Here is a 22,767-nt window from a genome sequence, read left to right as displayed (position 1 = left end):
AGAAATTTCAATATTTAAAGATTTGTTGTCATTCAGAATTGGAATGGAACAATATTTTCAAAGTTCCTATGAAATGGAAATTCCCCCAAAAATTCCATTTAAAAAAAATTCTTTTCTGAAAAAATTCAAACTTTCTTTTCAAAATATATTTTATGGTTATACTTATTGTTTATACATTATTTCATACATAGTAGTAATAATGCATAATGTGACATTTCATGTTATAGAGACTAGGTGAGTGAGGTAATGTCTTTTACAACACTGGAAACATGTCATTATGACATAATGCAATGGTTAAAATATTAAGGGCAGCAGCTACTTAGTACAAATGGAAACATCCTATTTTCTTGATCAAACTTCCTTCTGTTTGTGTTAGAATGAAATAGTTTGATATTTTATGCCCTTAAATTTTTTTATAAATAAAAAATAGAATGTCTATTATTATTTCATAATGGCATGCCATATTATGTACAACTTCTAACATGTTATGAAATAACGTACAAATAAAAAAATATTGCAATATTTCCAAAACTTTTTTTTTTAATTTCAGGAGAATTGGTTTTTGTGGGACATTTTCTTCTAAACTGACAGGCTTTCATGAAAAAAAAGAGTTTTAAAGAAATATTTTCCAATGGAAACCTGTTGCAACAAAAATTTTGCCAACCAGCTATACTCAGAAGTGTCTCAAAACATCTTTCTCAGTCCAGAAAACCCAATACTTGTTAATACTATTCCACCTTCTCCTTTATAGGATTTGAATGCTCAGCTTTTAACTCTGTCTTTGCTATCATTATATTTGTATCCATTTACAGCATAGGTCACTTCTTTACTCCATCCTAAGTTAGTGTACTGGTTGTCACTTCTGCAAATGACTTCTCAACAAAAGTTCTATTCTCAAGTTTGACATTTGACAGCCTGTACTAACCTCAGTGGACCCAAGAATCCCTAGCAGCCTTCAAGTATTTATCACAATCTAGTCTGAGTAAATTCATTACCAAGCACTACATCTCAACTATGGGAGTTCAGTAAGCTAGGGTTTGTCACCTCAGTTTTAATTGCCTGCCCCCCCGCCTTTTTTTTTTTTGCCACTTAGCAGGAACTTCCAAGTCTTCAGCAACCTTCTACAAATCACTTCCAATTGAATCCAAAATGTCGAGCTCAGCCCCAGTACCCTTTCTGATGGAAAATATGACCTTTTTTTTTTTCAAGCAAGAAACGCTGAAGTCTGGCTTCTACCGTGAACTCAGTTGCAATATTAAGTATGGAGTAGCTAACAGTACAACATGTTACAATATATTTATTAATCTAGCTGTGCACACATTTGTAATTTGGCAAAGAATTGATGAAGAAAAGCTATGCTGGAAGTGGCTCAGTAGATGGAATAATTCTGACAAAGCACAGTGCATACGGTCACTGGAAAGGTTATGTTTCCTTGGCAGCTATCAAATGCATTGTTAATGTCCCCCAGGAAGTTTTAGTCAATAATGACTCAAGTAATTTAAAGCCTATTTTTAAACTAACTTTTTGGTTAGTTTCATCCTATTTCCAAATTGTATGTTTAATTGATTAATGGGACGTGGCTGAACATTTTTATGAAGGAAGGGTTTTGATCTATAGCTAATTTTTCCTTTACAGATTTAGAACAGCAAACCTGAAGAGACTTAAGCATGTCTTAAAGAGAAGAAACAGCTCACAAGTTGCCTACCCAAAATTGTATGACAGATGCCTGGAAATCAAATTGAATTAAACTGCACACTGTGCTGCTTTATTTTAAATAGTTGCACAACATGAATTCACATATTAAACTGATCATGAAACTTGAAATCCAAGTCATTCCTAAGAGCACTGAAGAGTATTGGGTAAAAATCACAAGCTTTTATATGTCACTTAGGCTTTTAAGTCCCATTGAAAGTTAATAAGGCTTAAACTGTCAAGTCACTTAACATTTTGAGACTTTGACCCATTATACTCATTACAGTAGCATGCAGAAGCTTCAATCCTGTCTGTGCCCCACTAAGTTAAACACTGTATTAAACACTATGAAAGCAGGGTCCCTGCCCTGGTTGAAGGAGGTGGAGAGAACCATGAAGGGCAGAAGACAAAACTAATATAGCTACAATTATTTGTTTTTATTTTTAATTAAATGCCAGTTTCCATTGTTCTCAACCTACCCATTAGTGAGGTGTTTTGTTACTCATCCTTAAGTGTTGTGTTAGAGATTTGAAGGAAAAGACGGTGAAGCAAAAATTTATTTTCATTATTCATATGAAATGTGCAGATGACTATCCCAGCTTTTAACATTTTTACCCCATGATTAGTTCCGTTTTTCTGTTTTGTCCATCCTCCTTGCCTTTTTATGGCGCTGTTATCCACTAGTCACAGGAGGTGCTTATGTTACAGACATCAAACGACCATAATCCCAGAAAGATAGCATCTCTTAGCTCATCACTTGTTAGCCACCCAGTTCCCTATCCGTAATACCATGTCATTGAAGTACTATGGAGATCCAGGATGTATTGGAAATGCTAATGAAAGAGTTAAGTTGGATGGCAGTTCAAGCGATCAAGATAGTTAAGTATAAAACAATACTAGTTCAGCAAAAAAACTCACAACTTGCCTGAGGGAAACTTACCTCACCTTTAAAAACAATCCAACTACACAACCGGCCCTCACTTTCCATTACAATGACCAACAGCCATGTCCTCTGGAGGCCAGTTCAGATCCAAAAGTTGTATTATCTCTGCATCCCATCCCACCCATGCAGCCCAGCCCCTGGGTTAACAAGCTAGCCCAAACTGATAAGAGGATTGCTAAATTTGTTAGGGCACAAAGGGACAGTCAGCATTTGTAATACATTATCCAGTTCCTCTTGAGTACCTTTCATCGTCTCGGGTCTGCATCTGAGGGGGTTTGCGGGTTTTTGTTTGTTTGTTCTTGTTATCAGAAATATTGCAAATCATGGAAAGGTTTGAGGATACTGTCTCTGTCAGTTGGCTGGAAAGTGGCTACTGGGTCATGACAACATTGTGGAATCAGACACTGAACTCTGAAAGGAAAAGGACCAAATAATCAGAATGCTAGACCCCATGAAAAGTAGCTCTGTTTTATTTAGGTGTTTTACTTAAGACATTTTCTCTCTGATACAAGGGATAAAGTTTTAAAAAGCAGCTACAACCTGTTTTCAAAAGCAATTTAGGCACTGAAGAGCTTAAGCCTCAATGTAAGACAATGGGATTTAGACTTTTAAGTGCCTACGTCACTCTTGAAAATGGAACTTAGCTGCTTTTTAGAACTTTACCCAAAACATATATTTCATAAGAAATGGTTGAGAGGGAGGGAGGGTACTGGACAACAGCAATTTTTTAAATAGTAGATTAAGGCACAGGAATCCAGTAAGTATGCAGTCTTTTTCCCACCACAGACCATAGCTGGCTTCCAAAACTAAGCCTACTTCCAATTTTTGTGTTGGGTTTATACTTTAAGCACAGTTGTGAAAGAGCAAAAATAAAGACAAATTTTACTGACATCCAGCATGCCCACTCCTTCTGTGTGTCATTAGTACCTTTTAATAGCAATAAGTTTCCACTGATGACCATCCTGTAGCTTTACAAGCGGAAGTTGGTTTCTCTGACTTCTTTATCAGCTCAAGTCTCAACTAAATTTCAGTGGCAGAACGTATTCCTAATGAAGTTTTAAGAGCCAGAGAAGTTACAATGTTGTTTTCAAATCTTTAGACTAGTAAACAAAGCTTAATCTGATATGTAAATCATAAAGGGGGGCCACAGTTAGAAACCCAAGAGGTTAATTTTAATAATTGACATGAATGTCATTTGAAGTCAGGCAACAGGATTAAATTTCAAGTTAACACAAATTGCACATTCCTCTTAAAATGTTTATGATGTGGCACAGAGGCCCCACTCTGGCAACAAGAAGATTACTGAGAGCCCGTGGACACGGTAGCCCCCATTCCACTAGACCTGCAGCAAATGTCAAAAATGGAGAGGGGAGTTAAAGGGAGGATACCAAGCACAATTCAGGGCTGACCAGCAAGGAGAGAAGCCTGATTGTAGCCCAGAGACGGAGCTAGCTTACCAGCTGGACAAATACCCGCTAGAAAAGATAACCAGACCCTGACTGATCAACAGAAGAACTGACTGCTTGGAGATAAGCTCTGATAGAAGTCCAGGGTTCTACTGAAGGTTTGTCAGATGACCTTCTTTTGAGTTGTGGTTTTTTTTGTTTCCAAAGTTCTTAGGGATCTTACCACCCTAGAGGGTTAGAAATTAAGCGTGCATTGCCCAAAGAGCCAAAGCACTACTACCTCAGCCCTCAGAGACAATGACCTACCCACAGAGAGTTGCCCAGAGGGTCCAAAACAGGCAACCCAGACACAGCACCAGAACTGTCTGGTGAAGGCAGCTGAAAGAAAACAGACAAATGTATTTCAAGTCACATAGGTGCAAAGGGCTGAAATGAAATTACTGGTGTGCTAGAATATGGATAAATTATACTTTTTGCTGTTGATTTCAGCAAACACTAGATCAAGCTTGTAGGTGGGGCAGATTCGTGTTACCATGTTCACTCACAGATTTTCTTTAATAGAAAAACCTATTATAGAGCTCTATGAAGCTGTGCAGACAAAAGTTATGCATGGCCTCTGGAAACCTGAGCGGCATCACATTCTGTGTTGTAGACCAGTGGTCAGACACTTAATTAATGTCCATCACAGCAGAAAAGATGGTTTTCCATTCTGAGTTCTCTCTTAAGCTGCCCTACCACCACAACACAAACAGCACAGAAAATGTATAGAACTGTGCAGCATTCGAGGTTCTGAAAACCACTATGCTGCAGTCAAAGTACTCCAAAAATAGTATGAAAAATGTGAATGATATGCAAGATATATGAGGTACAGTTACCAATGTGGCATAACAGTATTTACCTCCTGTTGTGAATGGACTTAATATTTTTGTGACTTTTTTTAAATGTTGGTAGGATAAGGACGTTGAAGAAAAAAACCTAACCCACCCCAACACAAAAAAAACCCTAACCCATCCCCAGTCTCATTAAGTTACTACTTAATTGCAATTATAACTCTCTTAAGATTTTGTGTCTGAGGACTCCTGAAATGGCAGAAAGTTTTAATTTCAGGAAAAGCCAAACTAGCTACTCTGCTTGCATTACTGCACTGGAAAATTATGGACATGTTTACATAGTGATCAAATAAAAATGGTTGCTCCTCCTTCCCCCCATAAAAAAAAAACACTGTAAGGATTTTCTTATCACTTCCTCTGCCTCCCCTATTTCATGTACAGGCAGAGTTTGTTTTACTCTATTGCAATTGGTTTGAAATATTGCAGTAACATTTGAGAGAATAATGGCAGGGAGCCAAGCAAAATACCATAATGGCAAGAAAGGGTTTCAAACTAACTTATGGACTATACTGACTATTTGTAAATTATGTAGGGACCAGTATGGTAGTTTTGATCTAAAGCAGTCATAAATCCAACAGCAACACCTGATTAATCAACAGGTTTCTCTCCCCTCTACCCCATCATGGGTGGCTACCCCTGTATAATACCAACCCCTCATCTACAGTTCCAGAAGGTTCATTTCTCTCTCTCTCTTCCTTCAATTCTCACTACCATTTTTAATCAGATTGATATACAATTATACTATTTTTATACATTTAATGACTCCTCCTTGTCCTCATGCCACTTATCTTGACCAATTGCCTTAAATTTCCAGGGCTGAAGAGTCTCTGGACACAAGGAGATTTAAGCTGAAATCTATATATCCTCTACTTCTCAAGAGCTTAGCCTCCTCAAAACCTTAGTGTTAATTTGCTATAGATCTCTTTCTACAGCTTCCTGCCACCGTCTATGCAAAACTGGCCTTGAGTACCATTGCCATCTCTGTTTATATTTAACCTTTCATCCATGACTATTACATCTCAATTTAGGTCATGCTCCATCAAAATAGCAGCTTTCCTTTCTTCAGCATCTGTACAAAGCTGATGTTCATCTTCTCACCATAGACATAGTGTGACATTGAACTCAATATGTTTTATGGAAGTATGCTAATGAGTGTGATATAATGTAACTGGAATATGCTTCATGCAAAAGGTCTCTTGTAAGGTATCATTACAAAGCTTATAATCTACTGAGTCTGTTCATCCTGTTTGTTTGCATGTATTATTTCTGTGTCTGGAGTTAGGAGAATAAGATAAACTTGTATTACTAATGTAAACACGTTAAGTGGAAGCCATTAAGGGTACTTCAGAATCAATGAACTGTGAATAGGTTGGGAATGGATGAGTCATTACACAAAGTAAAACTATTTCCCCATGGTATTTCTCCCTCCCACCCCACCCCCCACTGTTCCTCTGATATTCTTGTTAACTGCTGGAATTAGCCTACCTGCTTGTCACCATGAAAGGTTTTCCTCCTTCCCCCCCCTGCTGTTGGTGATGGCTTATCTTAAGTGATCACTCTCCTTACAGTGTGTATGATAAACCCATTGTTTCATGTTCTCTGTGTGTGTGTATATAAATCTCTCCTCTGTTTTTTCCACCAAATGCATCCGATGAAGTGAGCTGTAGCTCACGAAAGCTTATGCTCTAATAAATTTGTTAGTCTCTAAGGTGCCACAAGTACTCCTTTTCTTTTTGCGAATACAGACTAACACGGCTGCTACTCTGAAACCTGTGAATAGGTTTGTTTACCTGCAGGCCTTCCTGTGTAGTTGTCTTCCAGCTACTAGATAATGAAGAAGGATGACTTACAGTGATGTGATCATGTCATGTCATGTCATTTAAACCTGGTGCTTTTCCATTTAGAAGGAGGGATGAGACAAAAGAGACAAAAGACTCCCGCTTTGTGCCAAAGCTATACAAGGGGGTGGAACAGAATAAAAGGGGCTGCCAGTCATGAGAAATCACCTAGTTACCATCTGAGCTGAAACTAACAAGGACTGTACCAGGGGAAAGGATTGGGCCCAGACTAGGAAGGAATCTAGTCTGTGAAAGAAGCTTACTGGAACATCTCTGAGGGTGAGATTTACCTGTATTCAGTTTCTTAATGTGTGTTTTGTTTTATTTTGCTTGGTAACTTACTTTGTTCTGTCTCTTGTTACTTGAAATCATTTAAATCCTACTTTTGATACTTAATAAAATCACTTTTGTTTATTAGTAAACCCAGAGTAAGTGATTAATACCTGGGGGAGCAAACAGCTGTGCATATCTCTCTATCAGTGTTATAGAGGGCAGACAATTCATGAGTTTACCCTGTATAAGTTGTATACAGAGTAAAATGGATTTATTTGGGGTTTGGATCTGATTGGGAACTTGGTGTCTGGGTGCTGGAGATAGGTGACCAGCTGAGCAGTTTTTGGTTTAAGTCTGCAACTTTGGGTGCGTTGACCAGACCTGGGTCTGTGTTGCAGCAGACTAGCATGTCTGGCTCAACAAAGCAGGGTTCTGGAGTCCCAAGCTGGCAGGGAAAACAGGCTCAGAGGTAATCTCAGCACGTCAGGTGACAGTCCCAAGGGGGTTTCTGTGACTGAACCCATCACAGATGGAAACATGATCTTATTACCCTTCCACTCTCTCATTTATCATTTCAGGGTTTATTTCACAATTACTCATCTTGTTATAAGATGTGGTTTTAATCAACTTCTCCACCAGTTGCTTTCCTCCAGCTCCCTAGCCTTCTCTGTTTCTTTGCAGGAAATTGCTTCTGTTTATGCAATTGCCTTCCATACAACACTTGAAAATAAAAGTGTTCATATGCTCCATGCTGTAAGTGACACCAAGTCCTCTTCTATCTGAAGTCTTTCGATCACAGCAACATCTTAAACAATAGCAAAAGAAGAAATATTATGCTCTATAGCTATTTAATTGTGTAGCTTTTGGGATATAGTTTGTATGGAAAACACATACTACATTTTATTTCTACTCAGCAAGTGGTTGCAACAGGGGGGCAAGTTGTAGGACCCTGCATAAGTATGCAGGTCACTTCTATAAATCATCCAGATTTCAGGATCCAACCCTGCAAAATCATTTCTCAATGCTGATTTTAGCAGAAGGATTTGATTTACCCCAACCAGGATGTAGGGTTGATTTCAATGTCTAAGGCAAAGGGCACTAAAAGCTGGAACACAGGATGTGCTAGAGGGAAGAAAAAACTGGGTAGATAAACATGGGGGAGGGGGAGCTAAGGTTGTGTTTAATTTTTTGTTAATTAGCTTTAACTGAAGATGAGCCTCAGGAAGGAAGGAAGTGGAGTATCTGTACTATGTGTATCCTCTGTTCAGAGTACAGTGAAAAGGATACCTGCATACAATGGTTAAATATTTTTAATTAGATAACTATAGTGATAACACAAAATGTGACTGTTCTCAACTATGTTAAAAATATTTCATATCTGAGACAGCCCTCTGCAATGAGGTAATCAAAATAGTAACAAAGGACAAATGTACTCAAGTTGCTATGACAACCTGGACATTTAGATTGCAATTTATGCAAACCGTGTGACTGTATTTACTAATTAACACCATCCAAATATTGTTTTATTCTTATAACCTTCTCCATTTTCTGGTACGAATTTTGCAGGAAGTTGCTATTTTTTCTGGTTACATTCAAAAACTCATTCAAATTACCTTCCTGGCATATGGTAACTGAGAATTACATACAGCAATATTTCATTCAACAAGTCTGTTTTTCATCAAGTTTCTTGAATATGTTTACTAAGAGGTGACTTTCTTAGAAGAAAAGTCCAAGGGGTTTAAAAAACTCAGTGGAATGAAGGTACAAAAGGTACAGGCTCAAAAGGGGCAGGCACTCAGGTTAAGAATTTATAATAAAAGGAAGATCTGAGCTACCAGTAATGCACATGCAAAATTCAATCATACGGAAAAAGGCCAGAGGGCAAGAGGTCCTTCTTTGCTATGGATTTTAAGACCATTGCACACAGGCAGATCTAGAAGGATTTGCCTTTGTGTATATCAAAATGCACATATTATTTAAACATTTAAAATTCTGAATACTAAACAATGTTTTGGCTCAGGTATTAAAACTTGGCTTTATCTGACTGTCACACCACAATTGTACAAAAAGCTAGGCTCTCTATAAAAGTGATCTATGATCAGTAAGGCCACTAGAAGGCAGTCCAGTTATTTTCTTCAGAGAGGTATTTTTTTCTACAAGCTAACGCTTTGTTGTTAAAGAATTTCAGCCAAAAAATAGTTTATGGGGAAAGGAAGCCAATTGGTTTTGTAAGCTATAACGGTTAAAATATTTCTGTGAAATATTCCCCTTGGAAGCCTTAGAAGCAACACTTTTCTACAAAATTGTATGACAGCTGGTATAGCAAGAAAGCATATGCTTTTTTTATATCTCCTAAATAAAAATGACTAATTTGACTTGTTAACACTGATTCTCTGGAGACAAAGCTAAGAGAGTTTCCTGCAGCTTTATCTAGTTCTTATTATACCTTAACTATGCCTGCTTTACATGAGAAATGATTATCCTAGCCATCTGTCTGCCAATACCAGTTAAAGAATTTACAACTGCACTCTACAGCATATTGGCTTTTTGGGAAACAATTTTTCCAGAGATTGTGAGATATGAATGACTCCTTTTCTGAAACTTTTGAGACTACGGAAGTAAACAGATAAGTAGTATGGTGTATTTAGAAGTCATACCTGTAATCATCTGTCTTTGAAATCTAATATGTTAGGTTACTATTTCTATTTTGAAGGGAAACTTTGAATTTAATCTTCAGTGTATCGTGTTTATGACTGCAGGTAAGGTCCCAGAGGACCATATATAGAATCTACTCTTCAAAACACCTAAGAAGCAAAAAGGAGATTAAGAAAGCTAAAGATATGTATAAGAAATAGACAAATACAAATAAGTCTAACAAATTCAGTACTTAAGACACTGGCCAAATCCACAGATTACTTCAAGGACTAGATAGTTAAATATTGGCTGGCCTGGTTGTCACTGTAGCAGAAGGAAGAACAATATCTAATAAACTAGAATCTTTACCAAAATGAAAAACCCCCACATCTCCTGGCCTTCTTTCCACCACTCCTGGCGCCCTCATTTAGATCTGTGCAAATAACTGGTGTCTGTTTGCTGGCAATTGCAAAAAATTGGAAAACTCTGTTTCAGGCTGAACTGAAAATGAAAATTTTCAGAGTTTTTAGCAAATCAAAAAGTAAAAAAAAAAAACCCCTTTTGTATCAAAACATCCCATTCAATATGAATAAAAAACGTTGTCTGTATATTTCCAGCACTTTTAATGGATTTTGCACTTTAAAAAAAATTGAAGGGTATTTAAAATCAGAGTAATTTTGAACTGCAAAATCAAACTGCTGCACTGTAAAAATGTCCAAACGAGGAAGTTTTGCCGAGACAGAGATTTTTTCTTTTTTTTTTTAAACACAACTTTGCAAAACCAAACAAGTTAACAACATGTTTTGTCATCAGCAAATCTGATTTTTTTGCTAAAAAAGTTTTGGCCAAAAACTTTCACCCTGCTCTGCTCTTATTCAGGCAAGTAATGGCAGCTATAAGAGAATATAGTCAGTGGGGATGTCTAGGTTAGCATCCGATGAAGTGAGCTGTACCTCATGAAAGCTTATGCTCAAATAAATTTATTAGTCTTTAAGGTGCCACAAGTACTCCTTTTCTTTTTGTGAATACAGACTAACACGGCTGCTACTCTGAAACCAGTAGATACACTGACATCTCTGCAGTCTGAAGTGAGGTTAGCAGGCAGCGTGCATGACTTCTTCCAGAGCTTAACGTTAAGTAGGGTTAATGAAGTGTGATTTTAGAGGTTATACATTTGGTGGTCAGCACAGAGGTGAAAGCTGTAAAATAACTATCTTGAACTTACTGTTTAGAGGAAACGAAAGCAAGACAACTGTATCCTTTACAGTGAAACAAAAGATGGAAGTCAAAAAAACTAACCTTCAGTGTGATTTCAGGACCGGATGACATGCATAAAAGAGCATTGAATAGACCAATTAGTTGAGCTACTCAAAGAATATAATACATCATTGAATCCAGCTACTTATGCTGAAAGACTGGAGAGTAGCCAACTGTGTGTGCAACTTCTTTTTAAAAGGGAGCTAAAGTTCATATGAGAAATTACAGAATGATCAACCTTGCAAGTAAAACAAATAGGTATTTAAATATATTGCAACAGAAACACCTTGAAAGTTATAAACTTGGTTTTCCTTCTTAATTTTGTAATTGTAAATGTCTGTAGAATACCTGGGAAAATTTAGCAAAACAGCAGACAAAGGAGAAGCAATACATATGCATTTAGATTTTTCAACTAGGATTTTCAAATGAGCCCAAGGGAGTGCAGTGCCCAAATCCCACTGGATAACCGCTGCACATACAAGGTCCTTAGGCTCTTTCAGAATTCTGTCTTAAAAGGTTTTGATTAAGCCACTTAACACAAAAAACTCCTTAGGGAATCTGCTAATCAAGAGTGTTTGCTGAACTCCTGTCATGAATTGAAGAGTGGACACTGAGCTGGGGAAGCATTACATTTACCGTAAAATAAAGTTAAATAAAAAACAGAGACGAATTATTGAATCACTTTTGGCCACAGAGCATCTTTCCGGCTCTCGGGAAAATGGAGAAGAGTTAATTATTTTTTTCTTATACTTTAGAAAAGAAAACAAGGTTTTACTCAGCCAAAGGCATTAGAAAGCCACTAGATACTGTCAAATTAGAGGCCTGTTATTTTTTCATTTTGTACCAATTTCATATAGAAAATACAACATTGTGTGGCTTGCATTTATTTATTTATTATACTTTCCACATACATTTTTCATTAGTAAATTAGATATTTTTCAACTTAAATTTAAGATTTGTCATTTCATATGCTTTAGACACTGGCAGATAGGACTGCAGCTGCTATAACAAGTTATTGGAAACTGGTATCTTTGAAATTAATTATATTTAACCTCTTCTCTTTGAAGTAAAAAAAAAATGTGAGGTATGTAATTGTAGCTAAGACCAGTTGATTGAATGGCAGGAAAAAGCAATTCCTTTTGCTGAGAATTGGTCAATCTATTAAGGTTTTATTTACATACACCCAACACCACTACATCTTTGGTTAGATGTACATACAAAGCTATGCCGCAAGCGTCTATTGTGGATGATAGGGGGCCAAATGAGAATGGATGCAATTAAAACTTAGTCTTTAGCCAAGTGATTGTAGCTTTATGACAGTAGGAACCGCTACTTTATGAAGTAATTGGATTGAGAAGATAATAAATACCAGAGTTAATAAAGCTGAACACCTAAAAAATGACAGCAGATACAGTGCACAAGTTTATTAACTATTCAGTGATAGTGTATCTAACAAGTAGTAACAAGTGTATACAGTGTGCCTGATTTCTTTTCTGTTACAGAAAACTGCATATCACATTTGCTGACATCTCTCTCAGTCTTTTCAAATTTTGGCTGAAGATTTGAAGTCACATTTAGCAGCAGAAAGATGACTTTGGCAGCAGAAAAATGCTTCATCTAACCTGCTATTTTTAAGATCGATATTCATAACAATCAGGGATATACTATTTAATTTTAAACTGTAATTCCTCTACAGCAAACTCGCCCAGCAACAGTAAGACCGAGAGCAATATCAATCACAAGTTGCCACTGGACTTCCCTCTGTTGATGTTGAAGTTCCAAGTAACTTCATTTGTTGCTCTCTTAACCAGTTTACTTAACACCAAGGCTAATGAGCCGCATCATGCCAAGTCCTGCAGCCCTGTCTATGCTGTATGGGGAAATCTCCAAACCTCAGCATGAGAGATTACAATTCCTTGTTCATCCATTTCCTTTTGTTACTGAAGGTAGGCTGATGTTTAACATACCCCAACTCCCAACCTCTAGGCAAGATTGCCTCAGTGGGGGGTGATAAATCAATCAAGCTCCTGATACCCAGGGCAACTGCTCAAAGTTACAATCCATAAATCACGTATGTAACCTAAGCTGATTCAGCAAGTAGACTACCTAGTTATCCATGCAATGTGAAGCCTCATAACTTCTTTATAATCCAGATACATAATGCAGACCCATGAGCACACTCAGTCAAATCCAGGGGAACATGTCTGTGCATAACATACAAACTGAGCAAGAAGGAAAATGACAGATTTGCACACAGCTCAATGACAACCTCTGTCTAACATGCAGTGCTGGTGACAAAGGCCAACAAAAATGTTATGAGGTAGAAGAAATTAACTGGAAGATATTTTAAATGGCATGCCTTCCTCTGTAGCATGGGGCACGGGTCACTTGCTGGAGGATTCTCTGCACCTTGAAGTCTTTAAACCATGATTTGAGGACTTTGATAGCTCAGACACAGGTGAGAGGTTTATTGCAGGAGTGGGTGGGCGAGATTCTGTGGCCTGCATTGTGCAGGAGGTCAGATTAGATGATCATAATGGTCCCTTCTGACCTTAATACCTATGAGTAAATAGATGGTAAGACTAAAAGGGACCATTAGGCCATCTAGTCTGACAGAAGTCACTACATTTCACCCAATTAGCCCTGTATTGAGCCAAATATCTAGTATTGTTCTAAAAAGCATACCTTCTAGAAAGGCATCCAGTCTTGATTTGAAGACATCAAGAGATGGAAACTCTACCACCTCCCTTGGTAGTTTGTTCCAATGGTCAACCACCTTCACTGTTGAATTTGTGCCTTATTTCTAATTCTGATTTTGTAAGGTTTCAGCTTCCAGACATTGGTTCTTACTATGCTTTCTATGCTAGGTTAAAGAGCTTTTTAGTATGTTTTTTCCCTCCCCATCAATATACTTATATACTGTAATGAGGACACTTCTTGATCTTCCTTGTGATCGTCTGAACAGATTGAGTTCCTTCAGTCTCTTCCTCGAAGGCACTCTCTCCAGCTCACAAATCATATTTTTATGGCTCTTTTGTGCACCCTTTCCAGTTTTTCCAACATCCTTTAAAAATGTGAACAAGAGCCTGTTACATGCAATGTGTGTCTCAGCTGGTATGGAAGTTCAAAGTGTCAAAATTTTAAACTTGAAACACATTGGGTTGAAATATAGAAAGTAAAAATTGTATTCTCAGTGTAAGAAAAATCTTATTTCAGATTAAAAGAAACAAAGAGAACCTGAATTACTTTCACCATTACCATTTGTTACTTTAAGTTCACGGTCCATCCTACTCAACTCTTTACTCAGTAGTTTGAAAATTTTCACCATCTTCTTATGCAAATTGTTCCATGTTTCCACCTCTGAACCCTACATCTTGGTTATATGATTTTTGATAGTGCCCTGAAGCAAAAAGTGTATTGTAGGTGATGGTGTCAGGACACAAAGAAGCTATCCCTTGAGAATGGGGGTGTTTCTAGTGGGGTTCTGTAGGGAGCTGTATGAGGACTGAGGCTATTGAACATTTCTATCAAGAATTGAGGTGTCCAGTGCAAAAAACAAGTGCTGATAAATTTGCAGAGGACACAAAGATTGGTGAAATAGTAAACAACAACAAGGAAGGGGAAAATTACAGAGCCATCTGGATGGTTTGGTAAGCTAGGCCTTTTCAAACACAATGTGTTTAATACAGACAATTAGCCTAGAATCATAGAATATTAGGATTGGAAAAGACCTCAGGAGGCCATCTAGTCCAATCCCCTGCTCAAACAGGACCAACACTAACTAAATCACCCCAGCCAGTGTTCTGTCAAGCCGGGCCTTAAAAACCTCTAAGGATGGAGTTTCCACCTCCTCCTTAGGTGACTCATTCCAGTGCTTCACCACCCTCCTAGTGAAATAGTGTTTCTTAATATCCAACCTAGACCTCCCCCACTGCAAATTGCAAATGTAGACATCTATAAACAAGTTGATCTAAACTAATCCAAAGTTAGAACTTTGAGCACTGAAAAAAGTTTGTTTTTCTACTACTTGATTTCAAACAGCACTATAAAAGTCTAAGTACCCAGTTACTACTGGCATTTAATTTCCTCCTTGGCTGAAGACAAGGAAGACATAAGAACATAAAAACAGCCATAATGAGTCAAACCAATGGTCTATCTAGTGGCCAGTGCCAGATATTTCAGAGGCAATGAATAGAATAGATAATCAAGTGATCCATCCCCTGTTGCCCATTCCCAGCTTCTGGAAAACAGAGGCTAGGGACACCATCCCTGTCCATCTTGGCTAATAGCTATTGATGGACCTATCCTCCATGAATTTATCTCATTCTTTTTTGAAGGCTGTTATAGTCTTGGCCTTCACAACATCCTCTGGCAAAGAGTTCCACAGGTTGACTGTGCTTTGTGTGAAGAAATACTTCCTTTGTTTGTTTTAAACCTGCTCCTTATTAATTGCATTTGGTGACCCTTAGTTCTTGTGTTATGAGAAGCAGTAAATAACACTTTCTTATTTACTTTCTCCACACCAGTCACGATTGTATAGACCTCAGTCATATCCCCTCAAGACTCAGCTTGCAAGAAAACCTGCTGTCCAGACTCCAATGGCCAGAATACAAAGTGTGTGTGTGTTTGAAGCTTCAGCTTGAGCTTTCTGTCATTTCATCATCAGTTGCAATACTAACCATACCTTTGTCAGGCACCTCCCAACGAGCTGGACTCAGCAGTCCTGAATCCTGGAATCTGCCACAGTACAAACAGGCACACCAGAGCTCCCTACCGGTTAATCCACTCATCACCATTCATTTGACTTGCTGAGAAACATTCACACAACCACACTGCTAGGAACTCTGTGCCAACTCAAACTGCAGGAGTGTGACGAAGATGTAGAGCAAGGTGGTAAAAAGTAACAATGAGAAAATTGAAATAGCAAAATATAATGAACTAATCCATATTTCTAAGAAATACTCCTGAGGATAGCAAGTCTGCTCCAGCTTCAGGTATCCTGTCAACCATAACATGCTAAGACAGCTCTTTAATCTTATAGCCTATCCATACTAACCTATTGAGGGTCTACAGAGCCCAAAGGAACACAATTTCACATTCCTTTCTATCCGTCTTCCCATGGGCAATATTCAATGTTAATGTGTTAAACAAGCAATTCACGCTCAGTGTAATACAACTAGAGACAAGCTTATTTTTCTTACTACTGTCCTTTCTTGAGGAACTCAGGAGGTTTTGGTCATATTCTGAAAGTCAAATGTTAGAAAGAATCAGGACTTCTTATTCAAAGTGAGATTGTAGCCACAAGCTTGGATACTTAGCTAGATGAATGGATGTAAGTATTTCAGTTCTTTGGTTATCCTAGCATTTATAAGCTCAGACTCACTGACTTTTTTTTTTATCTGTGAGCAGATAAAAAGTTTTGATATACTATAAAAGTTTGCAATTACCATATATTATTGATGTGGAGGTACTCACTCCATCATTAGTAACATTGTGCCCTAGGATCTGCTTGATGCTGACAATGTTACAAATGTAAACTAGGAAAATAACATATTTCACAGTGATATAGTCAAGTCACTTTACCTTAATTTGTTCAGCACAATGAGGCTATTAAATTACCTCATACTACCAAATAAAATCATGTAACAAAAGTGTCATGCCCTGAGCAGACTGCTTAAGGAGAAATTCGCACTCTTTTGGCTGAGTTCTGGTAATCAAATGCCAAGCACAATCTGTAACTTCCCACCTTCCTGACCCTTCCTTGTGAACAGAATTTGAATAGGAGTTCTAGTACAGGCAGCGTCTACTGAATATTGGCTACTTGGCCGTTTGTTAAGTTTCAGTTCCCATATCATGTCAGAAGGCCATCCTTGTATCAGTCTGCTGTTCCTAGGTATTTTGACTGTCTCTACATTCCTAGTTTTATCTACTGTAGACCCAACCCTGCAGTCATTTAGCAACCATAATACCTACTTATGTTAGTTTTGCCTGCAGGAAGCTACAGATTGAGCACCTATATGAGATGAAGTGTTTAACCGTCAGGTTTAAGTGATAGCAGAGTTTCAATTTAAACACAGTTTATTGGAGTAGATAAACAAATAGGTTCTTAATATTGTAGTTTTCTTGAGTGAAATCAATTTCTTTACAGAAGATTATATTTTTAAATTGCATGATGCAATATTTAAGTAACAGAACAAAGGTTTAACAAGAAACATTTTAGGAACCATTATAAAAGAGTAAATATAAATATGCTCCACATATTAGGTCTATGGATACACACAAAACTTCACCAACTGTGTGTGTGCTTAAGTAATCATAACACGTATTAGCAGAGGACAACAAAAGCAGTGGGTAAGTATTGTCTGTGTGATTTACAATTGTTCGTGCAAGCAGGATAGTTTTCCCCTTTTAGAAATATCTGTTATGTAACAAGTGTATAAAGGTTTATCAAGATCTGCCATATTTCCATGTGTATGTAGGAAGTACTTCTATATTGTCCTCTGTCAAATTCCAGGTAATGTAGCTGAGATGTTAATGGCAAGTAGAACTGAGCAACATTTTTCAAACAAAAACTTATTTTGATAGTGAAAAAGTCTAGAGTGGTCAACCAAAGCATTTTGCAAATTCATGTAAGATTTCTGCAAATTTTCATTTCAGTTGAAACAAAAGAGAAGTTTAAGAAATGTCAAACTGTTCAAATGTTACCAAAATCAAACATTTCAGTATTTTAGGATAGAATCAGAAGAGGATTTAGGCACCATTCACAAAGTAGATGGTGGTACCATCTCATAACTTTTAGTCCAGAGGTTAGGGCTCTCACATGGGCTCTGGAGCGGGGACTTGAACCAGGGTCTCTCCCCTTCCAGTTGAGGCTATTCCAGTGTGGATATCTCAAAATCTGCTATTGAAGATATTCCCTCTCTCTCGGGCTCCATGCAAACCTGATTGTTAGTTTATTTCCACGACAAGGGGAATACCTGGGTTCCAGTCCCTGCTCCAGAGCAGGATTTGCACTTGTTTTCCCAAATCCCAGTGAATGCCCTAATTCCGGCTAAAAGTCATAAGGCAAGCAGTAGCACCACTATCTCCTCCCCATTAGTCCTCAAGCACTGGAAAAAAAATGCTGCACTACTACAGTTTGCAACCTTCATTTACCCATTCTCAGTTTGACTCCCCAGTCATGAGGACAACTATTGTCCTCGTGGTAGCATATAGCACATTCTCACATTGTTAGAACAGCCATGTAGGAGAAGTCCTGAATTTTGTAGGATGGACTCTCAGAACAACTAATGATTGCACAGCATGAGGCAACTGTTCTTGAAGATTTAGATAAATCACTGAGCTTGTTTTAATCTACAATCATGCCATATAGGCTAGGTAACAGAAAAATCTTAAGAGGACCTATCCATCTGTTCTTATGTTGACCATAAGGAAACTACAGGGACACATGCATTGTGTACCTTGTTATCACAGGACACTACTAGAGCGGCTTGGATATTTTTCAGATAAAATGGTCTCTTGCCTGCAACAAAATGACATTTTCCTCAAAACCAAAACTTTTTAAGACGAAATTTTTGTAAAAATTGCCCATAAAATATTTCAAAATAAAAAAGTTTCATTTTGAAGATTTGCGAAGCTTGTTTGGAAATTACAAAACTTTATTTTTAATTTTATTTAGGAGGAGCTCCTAATATGCTTTATGATTACTAACGTGTCATAATATAATAGCTGAAATATTCTGTTTTTATTTTTTAAATTTCGAGCAGCTGCAATTTTGTACCTGTTGAAATATCTTATCTATTCTCAAAGTGTTTGTGTTGTGAATTAAACAATTTGACACTAAGTGGAAACTGGTATGATCGCTTAAGAATCAGAGCCTTGGAGTATAATATTCATTAGCTACTCATCTTTAACAGTTTATTTTCCCTCTCCCTCCAATATTGGTTATTTCAAATCTGCGAGTTGCAACCTAAATCCCTTCCAGACTTTTCCTCTGTGGTCATAAGGGAATACAAATAATGGATTATACTGACTGATAAGTATCCTTTGATAGTCCAGACCTAGTCTCATTCCTGCCTATAGCAGTAAAGCAGTTTAGAGTAGCATCATGATATGTTGGAAGAAGATTACTGCATTAAACCCTTCATGCAGCTATATGTCATGATTTCCAGATTATGTGACCTAGGCAAACTACTGGAGGACCTGACTACTGTAGTTTTTTCACAGTTGTGAGGAAGGGAGCTGCAGCCCATAAACTTCAGTTTAACTTATTGGTAGGACCCAACTTAATCTACAGAACAAATTTAAAAACAGGACATCAAGTTTGGCCAGTTTTATCACCACACCTTCATTTTGATACACCTTTTAAAAAATCTGTTGCTCTACAAATACGGGAAGCCATATGAAGACACAGTGAAATGGCAACATACTCTATATTCCATTTTATACAGAAACTGAAAATAGACTTTTTTCCCCCACAGTTTAGTTGTAAACATCCTAATTGCAAAGTGCAAGGCCGTTAAATATAACACATCCAGACAAGTGTGACTTGTGTAGATGTCTTTCCTCTTACACAGGTTTAGGGTTTAAAGTGACAGCTTTTTAAGGTGAGACAAGTAAAGAAGCTTTACTCAGATTCCCAAAACAGAACTACATTAAAATGAAGCTAAGGTTAAGTACATATCAGTATTTTAGAATTCCTTTCACTATGTTCCTGTAAATTATTTTGATCTTAGTACCAAGCAACATAGGCACAGCAAGGTGTTCAGAAGCAAGGTTAAAGTTAAGTGACTGAACATATTCAAATATGGAAATGTACAGTTAGAGCGTTCAAATGGTTCTGCCACATAGTGACATCATGCATTGACCACAATTATAATTAAGACATTTCAGCCAGGGCTGCAAGTTGTATGGGCCCGTGGTGCCCAGGCTCCAGCAATATGCAGGGCCCGGGGACCCAGCTCCACCAATGTTCGGGGATGGGTCTCTCCCGCAGCCCTGCCTGCCGCCCCTGCGCACCTCGCCCAAGTGTCCCCCAGCCCACACTTGCTGCCCCGGCGTGCAGAGCATCCCTGTCTCTCCCCTGCAGCTCCATGCTGCCTCCTGTATCAACTGCCACCATAGGGTCCCAGTGCTCCCCATTCACTACTGCCAGGACAGGCTGACCCTGACCCTGCCCTTCCCCCTCAGACCCATTCATTTTCCCTCCACCAGCACAGGGGGCCCCCATCCACAGTCACTGCTCCTACCCCACGCTGGGCAAGGGGCAGCCCCATCCCCAGTGAAGCTACAGTGAAGCACATGTGATGGCAGTCCCCTCTCCTTCCCACGGCACCCACCACAGGAGAGGTGAGGGGGCTTCCTGTATCTGAGAGGAGCCCTAGGAGCACATGCAGTGACAGTGGTGCAAGGTAAGTGTGGTGCAGGGGTGAAGTGGGGGCCCCTCCGCAGCGCTTGCTGCTGCCTGCAGGAAATCCTCCTCTCTGGCCCTTGCCCCGGGGCAGCCTGTCTGCACCCCAAACTCCTCATTCCCAGCTCTGTCCCACCCCAGAGCCTGCACCCCCCAGCCAGAGAGCTCACCCCCTGCACTCCAACCTTCTGCCCCAGCCCTGAAACCTCCCACATTCCAAACCCCTCATTCCCAGCCCCACCCCACCCCAGAGCCCTCATCCCCACACCCCAACCCTAGCCCTGAGCCCCCTCCCATACCCCACAGCTCTCACCCCTGCACCCCAGCCCTCTGCCTTAGCCCCCTCACAGCCCCAAACCCCTCGTCACCAGCCCCACCCCAGAGCCCTCACATTTTTACATTATTTTAAAAAATATACAGTAACTCCTTGCTTAACATTGTAGCTCTGTTCCTGAAAAATGCTATTTTAAGTGAAATGATGTTAAGTGAATCCAATTTCCCCATAAGAATTAATGTAAATAGGGGGTTAGGTTCCAGGGAATTTTTTTTTGCCAGACAAAAGACTATATTTTATATATGTATACACAGTATAAATTTTAAACAAACAATTTAATACTGTACACAGCAACGATGATTGTGACTCTTGGTTGAGGCGGTGGAGTCAGAGCGTGGGATATTTCCCAGGGAATGCCTTACTGCTAAATGATGAACTAGCACTCGGCTGAGCCCCTAAGGGTTAATGCATTGTTGTTAATGCAGCCTCACACTCTATAAGACAGCACGAATGGGGGGGGAGGGGAGATAAGACAGCATGGTAGAGAGAGACATAGAGACACACCCTGTGTGTGAGAGAGAGACTTTGAGACAGCAGCTGCTGCCAGCAAGCTCCCTCCATTCTGAGCCCTGTCGTGTCCCCGTGTGCTCTGTGGAGATGGGGGGGGGGCAGGAATGGGGGAGGGGGACACCCTGACATCAGCACCCCTCTTCCCCCTCCCCCCTGCACAGCAAGCAGGAGGTTCATGGGAGCAGCTCCAAGGCAGTGGTGGGGAGGGACACCTGAACTGCCTAGCAATTGATAGTCTGCTGGGTGGCAGCCACACAGGGAAATTAGGGGAGCTGATGGGGGGGACTGTCGGCCCAGCCTGGTTCCAAGCCCCCGCCACTAGCACTTCAACGGGCTGCTCTTTCTGCAAGGAGTGGACAAAGCAAGCAGTGGCCAAACAACACTGTATAGCGCAACTTCAAATGAGCATGTTCTCTAATTCAAGGGTTTTCAAACTGTGGTCCATGAGCTCCATTCAGGTGGTTCGCGGATAGTCCCATCTAAGGTGCATGCCTGGGCAGCCGCACATGAGAGAATGAAGCCAGCCATCTAATTAGTGGAGCTGTGCAGGCCTGGCTCCACTAATTAGGCGCCTGGAGAAGATGCACATGTAAGGTGAGGTGGTGGCATTGGGGGGGAATAGGGGGAAGGTAGGAGGGGGCAGTGGTGTGAGAAGAGGGGATGGGGGGAATTTGGGATGTGCAGGGCTATGGCGGCCAGAGAAAAAGGTTCCAGGGCTGCGGCTGCTGGGGAGAGACCCACTTCCGTCCCAGCTTCAGCTCTGTGGCTGTTGTGACAGGGGAGAGACTCCCCCCCGCCCCGTCCGTTCCAGCCCGAGCTCAGAGGCTGCTGCAGTGGGGGAGAAAGGGAGAGAACCCCCCTTCTTCCCAGCTTGGGGGCTGCTGTGGTGGGAGGAGAAGGCACATCCATCGCATTAGAAAGGTTAAGACTACTGATATTAAAATATGAGTTGTATGCTTTTATGTGTAGAACAAAAAAAGTTTATTATTATTAAGGGTTTTTTTTATATAGCACTTTTTTCCAAAGCACTTTACAATAGTTAGCTAACGGTACAAACAACATTTGGAAAGATCATTAAGTGGTCCAAGACCCTCAGCAATTTTCAAGTGGCCGGCGGAAAAAAAAGTTTGAGAGCCACTGCTCTAATTGATCAGCAACGTAACAACAAAACAACGTTAACCGGAACAACTTTAAGTGAGGAGTTACTATATATTGGCTTACAAGGTGGGGGAGGAGGGAACTTGGACCTGTTCTGGGCACCACCAAAAATTATACAACCTGCTGCCCCTGCATTTCAGTATTTGTGAATCAATGCTCTATTAAATTTTTAATGACATGAGACTCTCCCCACACCCATACCATCACTATGGTGCAGAATTAAGGTTGTTTGGGTGCTGGAACTGTACATTTCCATACTTTAAGAATATTTAATTTCCGTTTTAACTTTAATAATTGCTACTGGGTTAATTTCATATTGACGGGAATGCTTTTTACCCTAGACTACGATACATACTCTCAACATTAATTCCACCTTAATGTAGTTTTTGTCTGCCTGTTTCCTTATTTTATTAAAAGGATAAT

General features: G+C 39.4%; 1 long non-coding RNA gene across 1 annotated transcript in view; it reads left to right on the top strand.

The window, feature by feature from the left end:
* The window catches only part of LOC122455720, a 28,599-nt gene extending 7,362 nt beyond the window's left edge, over window positions 1-21,237 (top strand). The window contains exons 2-3 of the long non-coding RNA XR_006274152.1: window positions 10,862-10,868; window positions 20,931-21,237. This is a non-coding gene — a long non-coding RNA (uncharacterized LOC122455720). The remainder of the gene's footprint in view (window positions 1-10,861; window positions 10,869-20,930) is intronic.
* Window positions 21,238-22,767: the final 1,530 nt, after the last annotated feature.

This window comes from Dermochelys coriacea, chromosome 9 (assembly GCF_009764565.3).
Source record: "Dermochelys coriacea isolate rDerCor1 chromosome 9, rDerCor1.pri.v4, whole genome shotgun sequence".
In the NCBI taxonomy this organism is placed as follows: Eukaryota; Metazoa; Chordata; order Testudines; family Dermochelyidae; genus Dermochelys; species Dermochelys coriacea.
Note: the sequence above shows the minus strand (reverse complement) of the source record. Positions and strands in the feature narration are given on the sequence as shown.